Consider the following 20,058-nt stretch of genomic DNA (forward strand, 5'->3'; position numbering starts at 1 on the left):
AGCTCCGAGGAACACAAACTTTCATGTAAATCAGAAAGAAAAGCGCTTTCTGAAGGCAGTGCCCACCACTGATGGAAAGAATATTAAAGGCAATGAATGTAGAGTGAATAATTTCATCGCGCTCTGCAGATGAACAGACGGTGGTGTTTCACTTTCGTCATGTGCTTTCTTAGCATCAAGGGAAGGCAAATGCACTAAACAAAAGAACACCGGGAATCCGAAACACCAACTCATAACGAAAAGATAGCCGAATATACTGCAAGCAAAACTTCCAAAACACGACTCCTGAAGGCGTCGGTGCCTTAAGAATTATTCCGTGCAGCAATGATCATCTACGAAGAGCCAACTGTATGTGTCGATCCACCACGCAACTTTTTTTGATATCGTTTTACCTAAATTTCCATTACCTGTTCGTTACAAGAATACCGTGTGGCTTTCAACTGGTCTGCTTCGTCCAGCAGCGATAGTAGTAACTAAACCGACCACAGTATCATTAAAAGTAGGTCAGACACAAAAGTCGGAGTTGCTCTGTAGCTCATGTTATTCTGCTTTTAAATGCAATTGTATGGCTGGGAGTAGGGGCGTACTCCTGTAATGCAGGCGTCCGGGAGGCCGTTTCTGTGGGAGACATCTGGGAACAATTACAGACACGGCCGTTTCATTAGCTCAGGAACGACCGCGATGCTCTTATCGAGCTCTGCAGATTGACCGGACTGCAGTGCGGAATTTTCTGCTAGTGGTGGCTCGGGGTTAAGAGAAGTCGGGAGGTGTGAGCAAAACTACATCGGGAAACCGAAACAGACGACTCATAACGAAAAGATTGCGGAATGTACTGCAAAAGCAAACGTTGGAGAAGACGAACTCTGAAGCCGTCGGTGCTTTAACAATCATTCCGTGCAGCAACGATAATCTGGGAAGAGCGAAGGGTGGGTTCCGCTCGACCACACAACAAATTTTATATAATGTTCTACTTGTTCTAAATTTGCGTTTCCAGATCATCAGTAAAATACTGTGTGATTTACACCTGGCTTGCTTCTTCCAAAAGCGATATTAAGAAATACATCGACTGCAACGTCATTAGGGGTCGCGGGTCCGGGCGCCGGCGCGCCAGCGGCGGCCTGTCGGGGCTGCTGGTGCCTCCATGTAGAGCTACCGCTGGGCCCGGGCTCCTTGCCGCTAACGAAGTGATTGCTTTTGGTGACATCATATGCAATAGCGACTGCGCGAATTGACGGTGGCTCGTACGGAAAGCAAGAGTAGCTGATGCTACCGAGGACTCGGCCGCGAGCTTGTCCGACGACTTCTTGGGCTCTTATTCGTGGTGGCATTCAGACAGGCAAGGGTGCTGTCGATTGTTGCGTACGAATGCGAAATACCTGCATTGTGCGTTTCCGCAAAGTGATTTTTACGCCAAAGTTGTGATCGTCCTGCAAGTTGTGTCACATGTGGATCTCAGAGCTTAGCAGTTTCCGTGGTGTAGCGGTTATCACGTCTGCCTAACAGGCAGAAGGTCTCCGTTTCGATTCCGGGCGTAATCACTTTTTCGTCGCACTCAACAAGACACTTGCTACAATCTCTACTGTGAACATTTAAATCAATTTCAAACGTCCAACCACCAGGCTGCAGATGGCTCAAATGATACGTGAAACTCTTTCAGAACCGGCTACTTGGTTTTTGTGCTTACCTGGAGGGCAGGAAATGCGCGGAACAGCCGCCGGCATGCCGGTAGTCGCCACACGTTTGCACAAAACGCGAGGGCTCGTCCGGGATTTGAACCCGGGACCTCCTGCAACCGAAGCAGGAATCACACCCCTAGACCAACGAGCCTTCTCGATGCACATGACTATCGCCTCCGTTCTTGGTATCACCGTGCAGAGCTGCTGCTCACCCAGCGTTCTCCCTGGCTGTTGCGGTTTGATTGTTTTTATCGTTGTCTTTTACTATAGCAACTTCTAGAATCGGACGGAGCTCGTAGCCGATGCCCTTGCTTACGCAGGAAAAATCTGTTGGAGCTACGGTTTTCCAGGTAGTACAACGGCAAAACCGTCGTTTCCGTGGTGTAGCGGTTATCACGTCTGCTTTACACGCAGAAGGTCCCCGGTTCGATCCCGGGCGGAAGCACGACTTTTTTTTAAACCCGTTTTCGGATTCCATTTCCGAGATAACGTCACGTCTGCGTGTGCGGGATAATAAATGTCGTGTGCTACACCGATATCGCCTCATTTTACTGTCAAATGCTCTTGCTCCCATAGTGCACCGGTATTCAGTAACTCAGAACGCTCGTAGCTCCATTCTGGCCTGCAAAATTTATATCCATTTCTTCAAGACTACTTCAAGTTCGCTTCATACTGGCTTTCCTGATCTCTTTGCACTCGCCTTGTCACAACTCTGTTGAAGTGTGAACGTAACTAATAGTGAGAAACTCTTAACTACGCTCAGTCTTGTATCCCACTCTTTGGTTGACGTTGTCGCTAATCAGATGAAGGTAGACTGCTCCACGATTGAGCTTCGTCTCCACTCACGGTGCACACGTTCTGCAAAGACAACCTTTGTTTTCCGTTGCATGCAAGATTACTGTCGGCTCTTCTACAGAAATCGACCTATGTAATTTACTGGTATCAGATTCTTGCCATATCAAACGGTCCCTTCATGACCGTAGGGCCACACACAGCGTGCTGCGGCACGCATCTGTTCTTCATTGCAGAGCTACAAACGTGGGTGAGCTCCACCTACTCTTCAGCACGGTCAAAACGGTAGGGCTCGTCCGGGATTTGAACCCGGGACCTCCTGCACCCAAAGCAGGAATCATACCCCTAGACCAACGAGCCACTTGCCGGTGGCAGTGAAGGTAATCCCAAGCAGTCCAGCTCCGAGGAACACAAACTTTCATGTAAATCAGAAAGAAAAGCGCTTTCTGAAGGCAGCGCCCACCACTGATGGAAAGAATATTAAAGGCAATGAATGTAGAGTGAATAATTTCATCGCGCTCTGCAGATGAACAGACGGTGGTGTTTCACTTTCGTCATGTGCTTTCTTAGCATCAAGGGAAGGCAAATGCACTAAACAAAAGAACACCGGGAATCCGAAACACCAACTCATAACGAAAAGATAGCCGAATATACTGCAAGCAAAACTTCCAAACACGACTCCTGAAGGCGTCGGTGCCTTAAGAATTATTCCGTGCAGCAATGATCATCTACGAAGAGCCAACTGTATGTGTCGCTCCACCACGCAACTTTTTTTGATATCGTTTTACCTAAATTTCCATTACCTGTTCGTTACAAGAATACCGTGTGGCTTTCAACTGGTCTGCTTCGTCCAACAGCGATAGTAGTAACTAAACCGACAACAGTATCATTAAAAGTAGGTCAGACACAAAAGTCGGAGTTGCTCTGTAGCTCATGTTATTCTGCTTTCAAATGCAATTGTATGGCTGGGAGTAGGGGCGTACTCCTGTAATGCAGGCGTCCGGGAGGCCGTTGCTGTGGGAGACATCTGGGAACAACTACAGACACGGCCGTTTCATTAGCTCAGGAACGACCGCGATGCTCTTATCGAGCTCTGCAGATTGACCGGACTGCAGTGCGGAATTTTCGGCTAGTGGTGGCTCGGGGTTAAGAGAAGTCGGGAGCTGTGAGCAAAACTACATCGGGAAACCGAAACAGACGACTCATAACGAAAAGATTGCGGAATGTACTGCAAAAGCAAACGTTGGAGAAGACGAACTCTGAAGCCGTCGCTGCTTTAACAATCATTCCGTGCAGCAACGATAATCTGGGAAGAGCGAAGGGTGGGTTCCGCTCGACCACACAACAAACTTTATATAATGTTCTACTTGTTCTAAATTTGCGTTTCCAGATCATCAGTAAAATACTGTGTGATTTACACCTGGCTTGCTTCTTCCAAAAGCGATATTAAGAAATACATCGACTGCAACGTCATTAGGGGTCGCGGGTCCGGACGCCGGCGCGCCAGCGGCGGCCTGTCGGGGCTGCTGGTGCCTCCATGTAGAGCTACCGCTGGGCCCGGGCTCCTTGCCGCTAACGAAGTGATTGCTTTTGGTGACATCATATGCAATAGCGACTGCGCGAATTGACGGTGGCTCGTACGGAAAGCAAGAGTAGCTGATGCTACCGAGGACTCGGCCGCGAGCTTGTCCGACGACTTCTTGGGCTCTTATTCGTGGTGGCATTCAGACAGGCAAGGGTGCTGTCGATTGTTGCGTACGAATGCGAAATACCTGCATTGTGCGTTTCCGCAAAGTGATTTTTACGCCAAAGATGTGATCGTCCTGCAAGTTGTGTCACATGTGGATCTCAGAGCTTAGCAGTTTCCGTGGTGTAGCGGTTATCACGTCTGCCTAACAGGCAGAAGGTCTCCGTTTCGATTCCGGGCGTAATCACTTTTTCGTCGCACTCAACAAGACACTTGCTACAATCTCTACTGTGAACATTTAAATCAATTTCAAACGTCCAACCACCAGGCTGCAGATGGCTCAAATGATACATGAAACTCTTTCAGAACCGGCTACTAGGTTTTTGTGCTTACCTGGAGGGCAGGAAATGCGCGGAACAGCCGCCGGCATGCCGGTAGTCGCCACACGTTTGCACAAAACGCAAGGGCTCGTCCGGGATTTGAACCCGGGACCTCCTGCACCCGAAGCAGGAATCATACCCCTAGACCAACGAGCCTTCTCGATGCACATGACTATCGCCTCCGTTCTTGCTATCACCGTGCAGAGCTGCTGCTCACCCAGCGTTCTCCCTGGCTGTTGCGGTTTGATTGTTTTTATCGTTGTCTTTTACTATAGCAACTTCTAGAATCGGACGGAGCTCGTAGCCGATGCCCTTGCTTACGCAGGAAAAATCTGTTGGAGCTACGGTTTTCCAGGTAGTACAACGGCAAAACCGTCGTTTCCGTGGTGTAGCGGTTATCACGTCTGCTTTACACGCAGAAGGTCCCCGGTTCGATCCCAGGCGGAAGCACGACTTTTTTTAAACCCGTTTTAGGATTCCATTTCCGAGATAACGTCACGTCTGCGTGTGCGGGATAATAAATGTCGTGTGCTACCTCATTTTACTGTCAAATGCTCTTGCTCCCATAGTGCACCGGTATTCAGTAACTCAGAACGCTCGTAGCTCCATTCTGGCCTGCAAAATTTAGTATCCATTTCTTCAAGACTACTTCAAGTTCGCTTCATACTGGCTTTCCTGATCTCTTTGCACTCGCCTTGTCACAACTCTGTTGAAGTGTGAACATAACTAATAGTGAGAAACTCGTAACTACGCTCAGTCTTGTATCCCACTCTTTGGTTGACGTTGTCGCTAATCAGATGAAGGTAGACTGCTCCACGATTGAGCTTCGTCTCCACTCACGGTGCACACGTTCTGCAAAGACAACCTTTGTTTTCCGTTCCATGCAAGATTACTGTCGGCTCTTCTACAGAAATCGACCTATGTAATTTACTGGTATCAGATTCTTGCCATATCAAACGGTCCCTTCATGACCGTAGGGCCACACACAGCGTGCTGCGGCACGCATCTGTTCTTCATTGCAGAGCTACAAACGTGGGTGAGCTCCACCTACTCTTCAGCACGGTCAAAACGATAGGGCTCGTCCGGGATTTGAACCCGGGACCTCCTGCACCCAAAGCAGGAATCATACCCCTAGACCAACGAACCACCTGCCGGTGGCAGTGAAGGTAATCCCAAGCAGTCCAGCTCCGAGGAACACAAACTTTCATGTAAATCAGAAAGAAAAGCGCTTTCTGAAGGCAGCGCCCACCACTGATGGAAAGAATATTAAAGGCAATGAATGTAGAGTGAATAATTTCATCGCGCTCTGCAGATGAACAGACGGTGGTGTTTCACTTTCGTCATGTGCTTTCTTAGCATCAAGGGAAGGCAAATGCACTAAACAAAAGAACACCGGGAATCCGAAACACCAACTCATAACGAAAAGATAGCCGAATATACTGCAAGCAAAACTTCCAAACACGACTCCTGAAGGCGTCGGTGCCTTAAGAATTATTCCGTGCAGCAATGATCATCTACGAAGAGCCAACTGTATGTGTCGCTCCACCACGCAACTTTTTTTGATATCGTTTTACCTAAATTTCCATTACCTGTTCGTTACAAGAATACCGTGTGGCTTTCAACTGGTCTGCTTCGTCCAACAGCGATAGTAGTAACTAAACCGACAACAGTATCATTAAAAGTAGGTCAGACACAAAAGTCGGAGTTGCTCTGTAGCTCATGTTATTCTGCTTTCAAATGCAATTGTATGGCTGGGAGTAGGGGCGTACTCCTGTAATGCAGGCGTCCGGGAGGCCGTTGCTGTGGGAGACATCTGGGAACAACTACAGACACGGCCGTTTCATTAGCTCAGGAACGACCGCGATGCTCTTATCGAGCTCTGCAGATTGACCGGACTGCAGTGCGGAATTTTCGGCTAGTGGTGGCTCGGGGTTAAGAGAAGTCGGGAGCTGTGAGCAAAACTACATCGGGAAACCGAAACAGACGACTCATAACGAAAAGATTGCGGAATGTACTGCAAAAGCAAACGTTGGAGAAGACGAACTCTGAAGCCGTCGCTGCTTTAACAATCATTCCGTGCAGCAACGATAATCTGGGAAGAGCGAAGGGTGGGTTCCGCTCGACCACACAACAAACTTTATATAATGTTCTACTTGTTCTAAATTTGCGTTTCCAGATCATCAGTAAAATACTGTGTGATTTACACCTGGCTTGCTTCTTCCAAAAGCGATATTAAGAAATACATCGACTGCAACGTCATTAGGGGTCGCGGGTCCGGACGCCGGCGCGCCAGCGGCGGCCTGTCGGGGCTGCTGGTGCCTCCATGTAGAGCTACCGCTGGGCCCGGGCTCCTTGCCGCTAACGAAGTGATTGCTTTTGGTGACATCATATGCAATAGCGACTGCGCGAATTGACGGTGGCTCGTACGGAAAGCAAGAGTAGCTGATGCTACCGAGGACTCGGCCGCGAGCTTGTCCGACGACTTCTTGGGCTCTTATTCGTGGTGGCATTCAGACAGGCAAGGGTGCTGTCGATTGTTGCGTACGAATGCGAAATACCTGCATTGTGCGTTTCCGCAAAGTGATTTTTACGCCAAAGATGTGATCGTCCTGCAAGTTGTGTCACATGTGGATCTCAGAGCTTAGCAGTTTCCGTGGTGTAGCGGTTATCACGTCTGCCTAACAGGCAGAAGGTCTCCGTTTCGATTCCGGGCGTAATCACTTTTTCGTCGCACTCAACAAGACACTTGCTACAATCTCTACTGTGAACATTTAAATCAATTTCAAACGTCCAACCACCAGGCTGCAGATGGCTCAAATGATACATGAAACTCTTTCAGAACCGGCTACTAGGTTTTTGTGCTTACCTGGAGGGCAGGAAATGCGCGGAACAGCCGCCGGCATGCCGGTAGTCGCCACACGTTTGCACAAAACGCAAGGGCTCGTCCGGGATTTGAACCCGGGACCTCCTGCACCCGAAGCAGGAATCATACCCCTAGACCAACGAGCCTTCTCGATGCACATGACTATCGCCTCCGTTCTTGCTATCACCGTGCAGAGCTGCTGCTCACCCAGCGTTCTCCCTGGCTGTTGCGGTTTGATTGTTTTTATCGTTGTCTTTTACTATAGCAACTTCTAGAATCGGACGGAGCTCGTAGCCGATGCCCTTGCTTACGCAGGAAAAATCTGTTGGAGCTACGGTTTTCCAGGTAGTACAACGGCAAAACCGTCGTTTCCGTGGTGTAGCGGTTATCACGTCTGCTTTACACGCAGAAGGTCCCCGGTTCGATCCCAGGCGGAAGCACGACTTTTTTTAAACCCGTTTTAGGATTCCATTTCCGAGATAACGTCACGTCTGCGTGTGCGGGATAATAAATGTCGTGTGCTACCTCATTTTACTGTCAAATGCTCTTGCTCCCATAGTGCACCGGTATTCAGTAACTCAGAACGCTCGTAGCTCCATTCTGGCCTGCAAAATTTAGTATCCATTTCTTCAAGACTACTTCAAGTTCGCTTCATACTGGCTTTCCTGATCTCTTTGCACTCGCCTTGTCACAACTCTGTTGAAGTGTGAACATAACTAATAGTGAGAAACTCGTAACTACGCTCAGTCTTGTATCCCACTCTTTGGTTGACGTTGTCGCTAATCAGATGAAGGTAGACTGCTCCACGATTGAGCTTCGTCTCCACTCACGGTGCACACGTTCTGCAAAGACAACCTTTGTTTTCCGTTCCATGCAAGATTACTGTCGGCTCTTCTACAGAAATCGACCTATGTAATTTACTGGTATCAGATTCTTGCCATATCAAACGGTCCCTTCATGACCGTAGGGCCACACACAGCGTGCTGCGGCACGCATCTGTTCTTCATTGCAGAGCTACAAACGTGGGTGAGCTCCACCTACTCTTCAGCACGGTCAAAACGATAGGGCTCGTCCGGGATTTGAACCCGGGACCTCCTGCACCCAAAGCAGGAATCATACCCCTAGACCAACGAACCACCTGCCGGTGGCAGTGAAGGTAATCCCAAGCAGTCCAGCTCCGAGGAACACAAACTTTCATGTAAATCAGAAAGAAAAGCGCTTTCTGAAGGCAGCGCCCACCACTGATGGAAAGAATATTAAAGGCAATGAATGTAGAGTGAATAATTTCATCGCACTCTGCAGATGAACAGACGGTGGTGTTTCACTTCCGTCATGTGCTTTCTTAGCGTCAAGGGAAGGCAAATGCACTAAACAAAAAAACACCGGGAAGCCGAAACACCAACTCATAACGAAAAGATAGCGGAATATACTGCAAGCAAAACTTCCAAACACGACTCCTGAAGGCGTCGGTGCCTTAAGAATTATTCCGTGCAGCAATGATCATCTACGAAGAGCCAACTGTATGTGTCGCTCCACCACGCAACTTTTTTTGATATCGTTTTACCTAAATTTCCATTACCTGTTCGTTACAAGAATACCGTGTGGCTTTCAACTGGTCTGCTTCGTCCAACAGCGATAGTAGTAACTAAACCGACAACAGTATCATTAAAAGTAGGTCAGACACAAAAGTCGGAGTTGCTCTGTAGCTCATGTTATTCTGCTTTCAAATGCAATTGTATGGCTGGGAGTAGGGGCGTACTCCTGTAATGCAGGCGTCCGGGAGGCCGTTGCTGTGGGAGACATCTGGGAACAACTACAGACACGGCCGTTTCATTAGCTCAGGAACGACCGCGATGCTCTTATCGAGCTGTGCAGATTGACCGGACTGCAGTGCGGAATTTTCGGCTAGTGGTGGCTCGGGGTTAAGAGAAGTCGGGAGCTGTGAGCAAAACTACATCGGGAAACCGAAACAGACGACTCATAACGAAAAGATTGCGGAATGTACTGCAAAAGCAAACGTTGGAGAAGACGAACTCTGAAGCCGTCGCTGCTTTAACAATCATTCCGTGCAGCAACGATAATCTGGGAAGAGCGAAGGGTGGGTTCCGCTCGACCACACAACAAACTTTATATAATGTTCTACTTGTTCTAAATTTGCGTTTCCAGATCATCAGTAAAATACTGTGTGATTTACACCTGGCTTGCTTCTTCCAAAAGCGATATTAAGAAATACATCGACTGCAACGTCATTAGGGGTCGCGGGTCCGGACGCCGGCGCGCCAGCGGCGGCCTGTCGGGGCTGCTGGTGCCTCCATGTAGAGCTACCGCTGGGCCCGGGCTCCTTGCCGCTAACGAAGTGATTGCTTTTGGTGACATCATATGCAATAGCGACTGCGCGAATTGACGGTGGCTCGTACGGAAAGCAAGAGTAGCTGATGCTACCGAGGACTCGGCCGCGAGCTTGTCCGACGACTTCTTGGGCTCTTATTCGTGGTGGCATTCAGACAGGCAGGGTGCTGTCGATTGTTGCGTACGAATGCGAAATACCTGCATTGTGCGTTTCCGCAAAGTGATTTTTACGCCAAAGATGTGATCGTCCTGCAAGTTGTGTCACATGTGGATCTCAGAGCTTAGCAGTTTCCGTGGTGTAGCGGTTATCACGTCTGCCTAACAGGCAGAAGGTCTCCGTTTCGATTCCGGGCGTAATCACTTTTTCGTCGCACTCAACAAGACACTTGCTACAATCTCTACTGTGAACATTTAAATCAATTTCAAACGTCCAACCACCAGGCTGCAGATGGCTCAAATGATACATGAAACTCTTTCAGAACCGGCTACTAGGTTTTTGTGCTTACCTGGAGGGCAGGAAATGCGCGGAACAGCCGCCGGCATGCCGGTAGTCGCCACACGTTTGCACAAAACGCAAGGGCTCGTCCGGGATTTGAACCCGGGACCTCCTGCACCCGAAGCAGGAATCATACCCCTAGACCAACGAGCCTTCTCGATGCACATGACTATCGCCTCCGTTCTTGCTATCACCGTGCAGAGCTGCTGCTCACCCAGCGTTCTCCCTGGCTGTTGCGGTTTGATTGTTTTTATCGTTGTCTTTTACTATAGCAACTTCTAGAATCGGACGGAGCTCGTAGCCGATGCCCTTGCTTACGCAGGAAAAATCTGTTGGAGCTACGGTTTTCCAGGTAGTACAACGGCAAAACCGTCGTTTCCGTGGTGTAGCGGTTATCACGTCTGCTTTACACGCAGAAGGTCCCCGGTTCGATCCCAGGCGGAAGCACGACTTTTTTTAAACCCGTTTTAGGATTCCATTTCCGAGATAACGTCACGTCTGCGTGTGCGGGATAATAAATGTCGTGTGCTACCTCATTTTACTGTCAAATGCTCTTGCTCCCATAGTGCACCGGTATTCAGTAACTCAGAACGCTCGTAGCTCCATTCTGGCCTGCAAAATTTAGTATCCATTTCTTCAAGACTACTTCAAGTTCGCTTCATACTGGCTTTCCTGATCTCTTTGCACTCGCCTTGTCACAACTCTGTTGAAGTGTGAACATAACTAATAGTGAGAAACTCGTAACTACGCTCAGTCTTGTATCCCACTCTTTGGTTGACGTTGTCGCTAATCAGATGAAGGTAGACTGCTCCACGATTGAGCTTCGTCTCCACTCACGGTGCACACGTTCTGCAAAGACAACCTTTGTTTTCCGTTCCATGCAAGATTACTGTCGGCTCTTCTACAGAAATCGACCTATGTAATTTACTGGTATCAGATTCTTGCCATATCAAACGGTCCCTTCATGACCGTAGGGCCACACACAGCGTGCTGCGGCACGCATCTGTTCTTCATTGCAGAGCTACAAACGTGGGTGAGCTCCACCTACTCTTCAGCACGGTCAAAACGATAGGGCTCGTCCGGGATTTGAACCCGGGACCTCCTGCACCCAAAGCAGGAATCATACCCCTAGACCAACGAACCACCTGCCGGTGGCAGTGAAGGTAATCCCAAGCAGTCCAGCTCCGAGGAACACAAACTTTCATGTAAATCAGAAAGAAAAGCGCTTTCTGAAGGCAGCGCCCACCACTGATGGAAAGAATATTAAAGGCAATGAATGTAGAGTGAATAATTTCATCGCACTCTGCAGATGAACAGACGGTGGTGTTTCACTTCCGTCATGTGCTTTCTTAGCGTCAAGGGAAGGCAAATGCACTAAACAAAAAAACACCGGGAAGCCGAAACACCAACTCATAACGAAAAGATAGCGGAATATACTGCAAGCAAAACTTCCAAACACGACTCCTGAAGGCGTCGGTGCCTTAAGAATTATTCCGTGCAGCAATGATCATCTACGAAGAGCCAACTGTATGTGTCGCTCCACCACGCAACTTTTTTTGATATCGTTTTACCTAAATTTCCATTACCTGTTCGTTACAAGAATACCGTGTGGCTTTCAACTGGTCTGCTTCGTCCAACAGCGATAGTAGTAACTAAACCGACAACAGTATCATTAAAAGTAGGTCAGACACAAAAGTCGGAGTTGCTCTGTAGCTCATGTTATTCTGCTTTCAAATGCAATTGTATGGCTGGGAGTAGGGGCGTACTCCTGTAATGCAGGCGTCCGGGAGGCCGTTGCTGTGGGAGACATCTGGGAACAACTACAGACACGGCCGTTTCATTAGCTCAGGAACGACCGCGATGCTCTTATCGAGCTGTGCAGATTGACCGGACTGCAGTGCGGAATTTTCGGCTAGTGGTGGCTCGGGGTTAAGAGAAGTCGGGAGCTGTGAGCAAAACTACATCGGGAAACCGAAACAGACGACTCATAACGAAAAGATTGCGGAATGTACTGCAAAAGCAAACGTTGGAGAAGACGAACTCTGAAGCCGTCGCTGCTTTAACAATCATTCCGTGCAGCAACGATAATCTGGGAAGAGCGAAGGGTGGGTTCCGCTCGACCACACAACAAACTTTATATAATGTTCTACTTGTTCTAAATTTGCGTTTCCAGATCATCAGTAAAATACTGTGTGATTTACACCTGGCTTGCTTCTTCCAAAAGCGACATTAAGAAATACATCGACAGCAACGTCATTAGGGGTCGCGGGTCCGGACGCCGGCGCGCCAGCGGCGGCCTGTCGGGGCTGCTGGTGCCTTCATGTAGAGCTACCGCTGGGCCCGGGCTCCTTGCCGCTAACGAAGCGATTGCTTTTGGTGACATCATATGCAATAGCGACTGCGCGAATTGACGGTAGCTCGTACGGAAAGCAAGAGTAGCTGATGCTACCGAGGACTCGGCCGCGAGCTTGTCCGACGACTTCTTGGGCTCTTATTCGTGGTGGCATTCAGACAGGCAAGGGTGCTGTCGATTGTTGCGTACGAATGCGAAATACCTGCATTGTCTGAGGAAAATGTTCTACAAAGACACACGAGAATATCATTGCTCCTCGAGCAACATATTAAAAATGGTAAAATTAGTCAAGCGGCTCTGACTATAATCAAAAATGAACTGGCGGCGTGGGCTATCGCAAACGCCAAGCTTGAGGGCCGAGTGGAAGAACTTACAAAAGAAAATGAGAGACTAAGGAAACAACCCGGAAAGACCTGGGCGGCGGTGGTCGCACAAGCTCCACCAAAACCGCAGACTACAAAGGATACCATTGCAAAAGTTACTAAAAGATCTGACACAACGGTATTCCTAAGAACCCTGCCAGGTCAAGACACTAGTGTAAAAAGAATCCAGGAATTGCTTACGACAACTATCAATCCAGCAAAAGACAAAATTAAAATAAATAAGGTAAAACCCAGCAGAAACTCTGTTATTGTTGAAGTAGCTTCAGAAGAAGACTAAGAGAAACTGTTAAGTAATGCAAAACTAAACTCGGTGGTCAAATGCGAGCCACCGAGGAAAAGAAACCCATTGGTCATCTTGTATGATGTACCAACAGTCATGACGAATGAAGAACTGCAAAAATCTATAAAGGCTCAGAATTTTGATGATATGACAGAAGAAGAATTTAAAGCAAACTTCAATTTGAGATTCAAAACCGGGCCTCGGGACCGTGATGTGGTCCATCACGTTGCCGAGGTCTCCGCTCACATGTGGAAAAGAATTACAGCAATGGGCAGACTATATGTCGGCTTTCACGCCATTAATACACGCGACTTTCTGGTCGTACCGCGTTGCCACAATTGTGGAGATCTCGACCACGTTTTGAGGCACTGTACCAGGGGGTCGGCCTGCTCGAAATGTGGCGAGGATGGCCACGTCAGGAAGGACTGTAGGGCTGCGGCGGTTTGTATCCCCTGCAAGAGACGGGGTAAAAAGCCCTGTGGTACCACGGGACGTAGCTGCCCCACCTACAGACTTCTGGAACAAAGGCTTATTTCAAGAATAGACTATGGCTGATCAAACCAAAGCCAACAGGATGCCCAAAAGGAAATCCCCTAGCAAAAGGAGGAGGGATGCCCTGAGGGCGAGTGCTTTCAAGCTTTTCTTGAGGTTGCACATGGGCACCACAACCAGAACCGTAGATAAAAGCACTCAAACCGACTCTACCACTACGGATAGAGGGACACAAACGAGGCCTCTGGCAGTCACGCTCCCCTCCTCCCCAAGCAGGGAAACAAGGCCGACTAAAGACCTACGGCAACGGCATCCTGTACCAGAGACGGTGGCAGTCTCAGCAGAATTAAATATAACAACAAAACAACCAGTTCAAGAAAATAAAATAACTAGTTCAAGTGAACCAGATGCAATAAAAGATCCTGTAGTGAGACTGCCACCTGTCGATCCAGTCAGAGTCTATCCAAACCTTGAACTCACCATGCAACTGGCGAGGCTGGAGCAGCCGACTACCCTGACCACTGCCTTGAGACATGTGGTTCGGGTGGGACATGAATATGGACAGAGAGTCACCTTCTCGGTAATGGAGGCTGTGGACAGAATTCAACTCAAGTCAGTGAATCTCCCCACTGACTTCGGAGCCCTGCGTGACCTACTAAAGAAAGTCTTTGACAGACGTGGAGAAAAATTCGACCTGAATGAAATTTATCGACAAGCAGTTCTGGCAAATGGACGTATCACATTTGACTGGAACAAAACATGGCCTCATGACAGAATTCACACATACAATCCATAGACAACTACATGACGGAAATCACCATTGGCCAACTCAACACCCATAACAGCAGACTTGTCATGCAGGAGTTGCGAAGGGAAGTGGAGGAGAGGAGACTGGATGTGGTCTGCCTGCAGGAGCCGTACTCCCTAAACGGGAAGATAGCTTTCACAGCTGCGACCTGGCAAGTCGTCTGCAGAGGTGAAGACCCAAAAGCGGCAATTATTATTACTAACAAACTGATAAGGGCTACAGTTCTAACGCAGTTCACAACCAGCCACTGCAACGTCGTGGAGCTGCAATCTCCAGCAGGAGCTATTATTATGATCAACACATACTTCCAATATGGTGATGATATTGAAAGACACCTAGCTCATCTCACCACAGCTATCACGGCGTTGCGGGGGCGGAAAACATTTGTGACTGCCGATATGAATGCCAAATCCCCCCTATGGTACAGCGGCACCAGGGATCCCAATGGAGAGAAGGCAGAAGAAGCCATCATGGCCTTGCAGCTTGTAGTGGCTAACAAGCCAGGCAACCCTCCGACCTATGCGGCGGGAGGGGGCCAAGGCACAAACATCGACGTGACCCTGGCTACGCCAAACGCAGCATACCTAATCCAGCAATGGAAAGTAGTCGAGAATGCCACTACAAGTGACCACAATCTCATTACTTTCAACATAGGAGATGGCGAGAGCCGCTGGGCCATGGGGTGGGAAATACAATACAATTACAATAGAGCCGACTGGGAGAGACTTGCTGGGGAGTGCGACGTTCCTCCGATATCAGAAGGTGACGACCACAGAGACTTTGACGTTGACAACAGAGCCGAAGAACTGGTCTCAGTAATAACTCGAGCAGTCAAAGCAGCCGTACCTACTAGGAGGAGGGCCATGGCGGCCTCTCCATCACCATGGTCTGCTGAACTAGAGGAGATGCGCCGGTCGGTCAGAAGGCTCAGGAGGCACTACCAGCGCAGTGTCGTCTGGCAAGAAAGACAAAGATGGCTGCAGCTTTACCGGGAAGCCAAAGATAACTTCCAAAAACAGCTACGGGAAGTTAGAACAAAAAGTTGGGAACACTTTGTTCTGAACCAACTAGCATTAGACCCATGGGGAGTTCCCTACAGGCTTGTCCGGGAAAAGATCCGTTCTCCGATGGAGCTTTCAACCGTCAGGCATGGGGACCGGATGACGGGGTCTTGGCAGGAAACTGCTGAGGTCCTTCTCCACTCCCTGTTGCCTGATGATACAGCGGATGAGACAGATGAACAACGGCAGCTGCGGGAGAATAACAACAATGCGTATGAAAACGATATGGCAGTCTACCCATTCTCAGAAGAAGAGGTAGCTGCCCACATAAATTCCCTGAAGAGAGGAAAAGCTCCTGGGCCAGACGGTATTGTGGCGGAAGTGGTGCAATTCCTGGCCCCCCAGATAGTCGCCCCTCTAACTCATTTATATAACGAATGCCTCAGGCAGAAAAAGTTCCCTCGAATATGGAAGAGGGCAAATGTGGTAATTATAAAGAAAGGGGCTGACAAAGACCCAGCAGAAACTAAATCTTATAGACCTATCTGCCTGCTTGATCTGCTTGGGAAGATTCTGGAGAGACTTCTGGCTGATAGACTGGCGGCACACCGAGTGCTGTGCGGAATGAGCAACAGGCAGTTTGGCTTCAGGTCTGGACGATCGGCATCTGATGCAATCGCCCTGGCGGCCGAGGTCTGCGGCTCTACCCCGTACAAGTACGTTGTTGGCATCATGGTGGATATAAGTGGCGCCTTCGACAACCTGTGGTGGCCTTCGCTCTTCTCCTGCTTAAGGGAGAAGGAGTGTCCAGGGCCGCTATATGGCTGTCTGAGGAGCTATTGTGAAGATCGGGAGGTCTGGCTATCATCTGCTAGCACAAGAGTAAGGAAAACTATCACCAAGGGATGTCCCCAGGGTTCCGTACTGGGTCCGCTGTTCTGGGACATCCACATGGAACCCTTACTAGATACATTACAACAAAGTGACGAAGTGCTGGAGGTGATAGCCTACGCAGATGATCTCCTCCTACTGGTCGGCGGCCGTAGCCGAGAGGACATAGAGCCTAAGATCGAGAGAGCAATAAACACACTCCAACTGTGGTGCCGCAAGACAAAAATGACAATTTCACCGGCCAAGTCTACCTATCTTCTTCTAAAGGGACAATTAGCTCGTAACCCAACTGTTAGGATAGATGGATCACCAGTTCTCCGGCGACGTGAGACACGCTATCTAGGTATCATCATTGATGAAAGGTGGACTTTTAGTAGACACATCGAAACCGTAACTCAAAGAGCTTTACAGGTACTCAACAACCTCATCTCCATTGGGCATAAGCGGTTTCATCTTCCACCACATCTCATCAAACTCTATCATAACAGTATACTAACATCCATAGTGGGTTACGGATCCGGAGTCTGGGCACACAGGCTCACGAGGGTGGTGCCCGCCATGACAGTGAGGAGAGTGCATAGAAATATGATCCTGAGATCAGTGGGGGCATACAGAACTACACCGGGAGGAGCCCTGTTAGTTATTATGGGGCTTTGCCCCCTGGATATCAAAATTCGGGAGCAGGCCGCTTGGTACTGGACTAAAAAGGGGAATTTGGAAAAAACCGAGGAAATTCTGGGCAGCAGGACTGAAAATAAAGTAGAAATTAGGAAAAAAGGGGAGCTGCTATGGCAACTTTCGTGGGAAACCGAAGAAACAGGGCGTCGAACCTTTGAGCTCCTACCAGATGTTAGGGAAAGGATGGAAATGTCACATTTCGATCCATCCCGGGGACTCATCCACTTCCTCACTGGACATGGACCGTACTCGACATATTTATGTCGATTTGGTAAAAAGGCGACACCTGCGTGTGACTGTGGTGTTCCGGAGGGTACTCCTGACCATGTAGTCTACGAGTGCCCCCTTTTCAATGATGTGGCCTCAGTACTGCGGGACCAACTACCACACAACGACACATATAGACTAATCAGACATCGCGACACTTTCGACATCATAAACAAACTGGCTAACGCGGTATCTCAGAAAGTCCTAAAGGACTACCTGAAAGACCTATAGTAGTACAAGAAAGAGATAAACCAGGACACAGATAGAGTTTGATACCCTACTCCCAAACCGCCTGGGCGCGGAAAGGCCGACTTCCTCAGTCTGAATCCGCCGCGCCACAGGATTCTGGGGGGGGGGGGGGGGGGGGGTGCAGCCTTACCAAACCAGACAACGCACCGGACTTGACATTAGGATAAGTTAGTTGTAGGACTTAGTTTTTAGATATTATTATTAGTAACCTGCAGCGATTACCATCTTGGCCTGCCCAGTGTCAGGGGCACGCTCATTGGGGTTAGCTCAATGAGCAAGGCTTTATAGTAGGTTTATATAAATTAGCTGACACAACTGTAACGCTGTAGGATTAGTAACTAGTCTAAAGATTATATGTTTGTAGTAGACTAACAATAATGTTGCCCATTGCTTACTGTTCACTTATATACTAACTAGTTACTACATAGAACTTAGAATTAGCTGCTAATTATCCTTGTATAACTAACTTGGCCCACTAATCAAATAAGGCAGTGGGCTAGATGTAAAATTAACATTGTTTATGGAAATAAAGAATTTAAAAAAAAAAAAAATACCTGCATTGTGCGTTTCCGCAAAGTGATTTTTACGCCAAAGATGTGATCGTCCTGCAAGTTGTGTCACATGTGGATCTCAGAGCTTAGCAGTTTCCGTGGTGTAGCGGTTATCACGTCTGCCTAACAGGCAGAAGGTCTCCGTTTCGATTCCGGGCGTAATCACTTTTTCGTCGCACTCAACAAGACACTTGCTACAATCTCTACTGTGAACATTTAAATCAATTTCAAACGTCCAACCACCAGGCTGCAGATGGCTCAAATGATACATGAAACTCTTTCAGAACCGGCTACTAGGTTTTTGTGCTTACCTGGAGGGCAGGAAATGCGCGGAACAGCCGCCGGCTTCCGGTAGTCGCCACACGTTTGCACAAAACGCAAAGGCTCGTCCGGGATTTGAACCCGGGACCTCCTGCACCCGAAGCAGGAATCATACCCCTAGACCAACGAGCCTTCTCGATGCACATGACTATCGCCTCCGTTCTTGCTATCGCCGTGCAGAGCTGCTGCTCACCCAGCGTTCTCCCTGGCTGTTGCGGTTTGATTGTTTTTATCGTTGTCTTTTACTATAGCAACTTCTAGAATCGGACGGAGCTCGTAGCCGATGCCCTTGCTTACGCAGGAAAAATCTGTTGGAGCTACGGTTTTCCAGGTAGTACAACGGCAAAACCGTCGTTTCCGTGGTGTAGCGGTTATCACGTCTGCTTTACACGCAGAAGGTCCCCGGTTCGATCCCAGGCGGAAGCACGACTTTTTTTAAACCCGTTTTAGGATTCCATTTCCGAGATAACGTCACGTCTGCGTGTGCGGGATAATAAATGTCGTGTGCTACCTCATTTTACTGTCAAATGCTCTTGCTCCCATAGTGCACCGGTATTCAGTAACTCAGAACGCTCGTAGCTCCATTCTGGCCTGCAAAATTTAGTATCCATTTCTTCAAGACTACTTCAAGTTCGCTTCATACTGGCTTTCCTGATCTCTTTGCACTCGCCTTGTCACAACTCTGTTGAAGTGTGAACATAACTAATAGTGAGAAACTCGTAACTACGCTCAGTCTTGTATCCCACTCTTTGGTTGACGTTGTCGCTAATCAGATGAAGGTAGACTGCTCCACGATTGAGCTTCGTCTCCACTCACGGTGCACACGTTCTGCAAAGACAACCTTTGTTTTCCGTTACATGCAAGACTACTGTCGGCTCTTCTACAGAAATCGACCTATGTAATTTACTGGTATCAGATTCTTGCCATATCAAACGGTCCCTTCATGACCGTAGGGCCACACACAGCGTGCTGCGGCACGCATCTGTTCTTCATTGCAGAGCTACAAACGTGGGTGAGCTCCACCTACTCTTCAGCACGGTCAAAACGATAGGGCTCGTCCGGGATTTGAACCCAGGACCTCCTGCACCCAAAGCAGGAATCATACCCCTAGACCAACGAACCACCTGCCGGTGGCAGTGAAGGTAATCCCAAGCAGTCCAGCTCCGAGGAACACAAACTTTCATGTAAATCAGAAAGAAAAGCGCTTTCTGAAGGCAGCGCCCACCACTGATGGAAAGAATATTAAAGGCAATGAATGTAGAGTGAATAATTTCATCGCACTCTGCAGATGAACAGACGGTGGTGTTTCACTTCCGTCATGTGCTTTCTTAGCGTCAAGGGAAGGCAAATGCACTAAACAAAAAAACACCGGGAAGCCGAAACACCAACTCATAACGAAAAGATAGCGGAATATACTGCAAGCAAAACTTCCAAACACGACTCCTGAAGGCGTCGGTGCCTTAAGAATTATTCCGTGCAGCAATGATCATCTACGAAGAGCCAACTGTATGTGTCGCTCCACCACGCAACTTTTTTTGATA

At 48.6% G+C, this 20,058-nt stretch overlaps 15 non-coding genes across 15 annotated transcripts; 5 read left to right on the forward strand and 10 right to left on the reverse strand.

The window, feature by feature from the left end:
* Window positions 1-1,755: 1,755 nt before the first annotated feature.
* Trnap-cgg (transfer RNA proline (anticodon CGG)) lies at window positions 1,756-1,827 on the reverse strand. Its single transcript has one exon. It is a non-coding gene; the product is annotated as a tRNA-Pro (tRNA).
* Window positions 1,828-2,048: 221 nt separating this feature from the next.
* Trnav-uac (transfer RNA valine (anticodon UAC)) lies at window positions 2,049-2,121 on the forward strand. Its single transcript has one exon. It is a non-coding gene; the product is annotated as a tRNA-Val (tRNA).
* A 635-nt stretch (window positions 2,122-2,756) lies between these two features.
* Window positions 2,757-2,828, reverse strand: Trnap-ugg (transfer RNA proline (anticodon UGG)). The gene has a single exon. It is a non-coding gene; the product is annotated as a tRNA-Pro (tRNA).
* Window positions 2,829-4,619: 1,791 nt separating this feature from the next.
* Trnap-cgg (transfer RNA proline (anticodon CGG)) lies at window positions 4,620-4,691 on the reverse strand. The gene has a single exon. It is a non-coding gene; the product is annotated as a tRNA-Pro (tRNA).
* A 221-nt stretch (window positions 4,692-4,912) lies between these two features.
* On the forward strand, window positions 4,913-4,985 carry Trnav-uac (transfer RNA valine (anticodon UAC)). Its single transcript has one exon. It is a non-coding gene; the product is annotated as a tRNA-Val (tRNA).
* Window positions 4,986-5,609: 624 nt separating this feature from the next.
* Trnap-ugg (transfer RNA proline (anticodon UGG)) lies at window positions 5,610-5,681 on the reverse strand. Its single transcript has one exon. It is a non-coding gene; the product is annotated as a tRNA-Pro (tRNA).
* A 1,791-nt stretch (window positions 5,682-7,472) lies between these two features.
* Window positions 7,473-7,544, reverse strand: Trnap-cgg (transfer RNA proline (anticodon CGG)). Its single transcript has one exon. It is a non-coding gene; the product is annotated as a tRNA-Pro (tRNA).
* A 221-nt stretch (window positions 7,545-7,765) lies between these two features.
* Trnav-uac (transfer RNA valine (anticodon UAC)) lies at window positions 7,766-7,838 on the forward strand. The gene has a single exon. It is a non-coding gene; the product is annotated as a tRNA-Val (tRNA).
* Window positions 7,839-8,462: 624 nt separating this feature from the next.
* Trnap-ugg (transfer RNA proline (anticodon UGG)) lies at window positions 8,463-8,534 on the reverse strand. The gene has a single exon. It is a non-coding gene; the product is annotated as a tRNA-Pro (tRNA).
* Window positions 8,535-10,324: 1,790 nt separating this feature from the next.
* Trnap-cgg (transfer RNA proline (anticodon CGG)) lies at window positions 10,325-10,396 on the reverse strand. Its single transcript has one exon. It is a non-coding gene; the product is annotated as a tRNA-Pro (tRNA).
* Window positions 10,397-10,617: 221 nt separating this feature from the next.
* Trnav-uac (transfer RNA valine (anticodon UAC)) lies at window positions 10,618-10,690 on the forward strand. The gene has a single exon. It is a non-coding gene; the product is annotated as a tRNA-Val (tRNA).
* Window positions 10,691-11,314: 624 nt separating this feature from the next.
* Trnap-ugg (transfer RNA proline (anticodon UGG)) lies at window positions 11,315-11,386 on the reverse strand. Its single transcript has one exon. It is a non-coding gene; the product is annotated as a tRNA-Pro (tRNA).
* A 7,191-nt stretch (window positions 11,387-18,577) lies between these two features.
* Window positions 18,578-18,649, reverse strand: Trnap-cgg (transfer RNA proline (anticodon CGG)). The gene has a single exon. It is a non-coding gene; the product is annotated as a tRNA-Pro (tRNA).
* A 221-nt stretch (window positions 18,650-18,870) lies between these two features.
* Window positions 18,871-18,943, forward strand: Trnav-uac (transfer RNA valine (anticodon UAC)). The gene has a single exon. It is a non-coding gene; the product is annotated as a tRNA-Val (tRNA).
* A 624-nt stretch (window positions 18,944-19,567) lies between these two features.
* On the reverse strand, window positions 19,568-19,639 carry Trnap-ugg (transfer RNA proline (anticodon UGG)). The gene has a single exon. It is a non-coding gene; the product is annotated as a tRNA-Pro (tRNA).
* Between the last annotated feature and the right edge of the window lie 419 nt (window positions 19,640-20,058).

The sequence above is a fragment of the Schistocerca gregaria genome, chromosome 2 (assembly GCF_023897955.1).
Source record: "Schistocerca gregaria isolate iqSchGreg1 chromosome 2, iqSchGreg1.2, whole genome shotgun sequence".
Classification (NCBI taxonomy): Eukaryota; Metazoa; Arthropoda; class Insecta; order Orthoptera; family Acrididae; genus Schistocerca; species Schistocerca gregaria.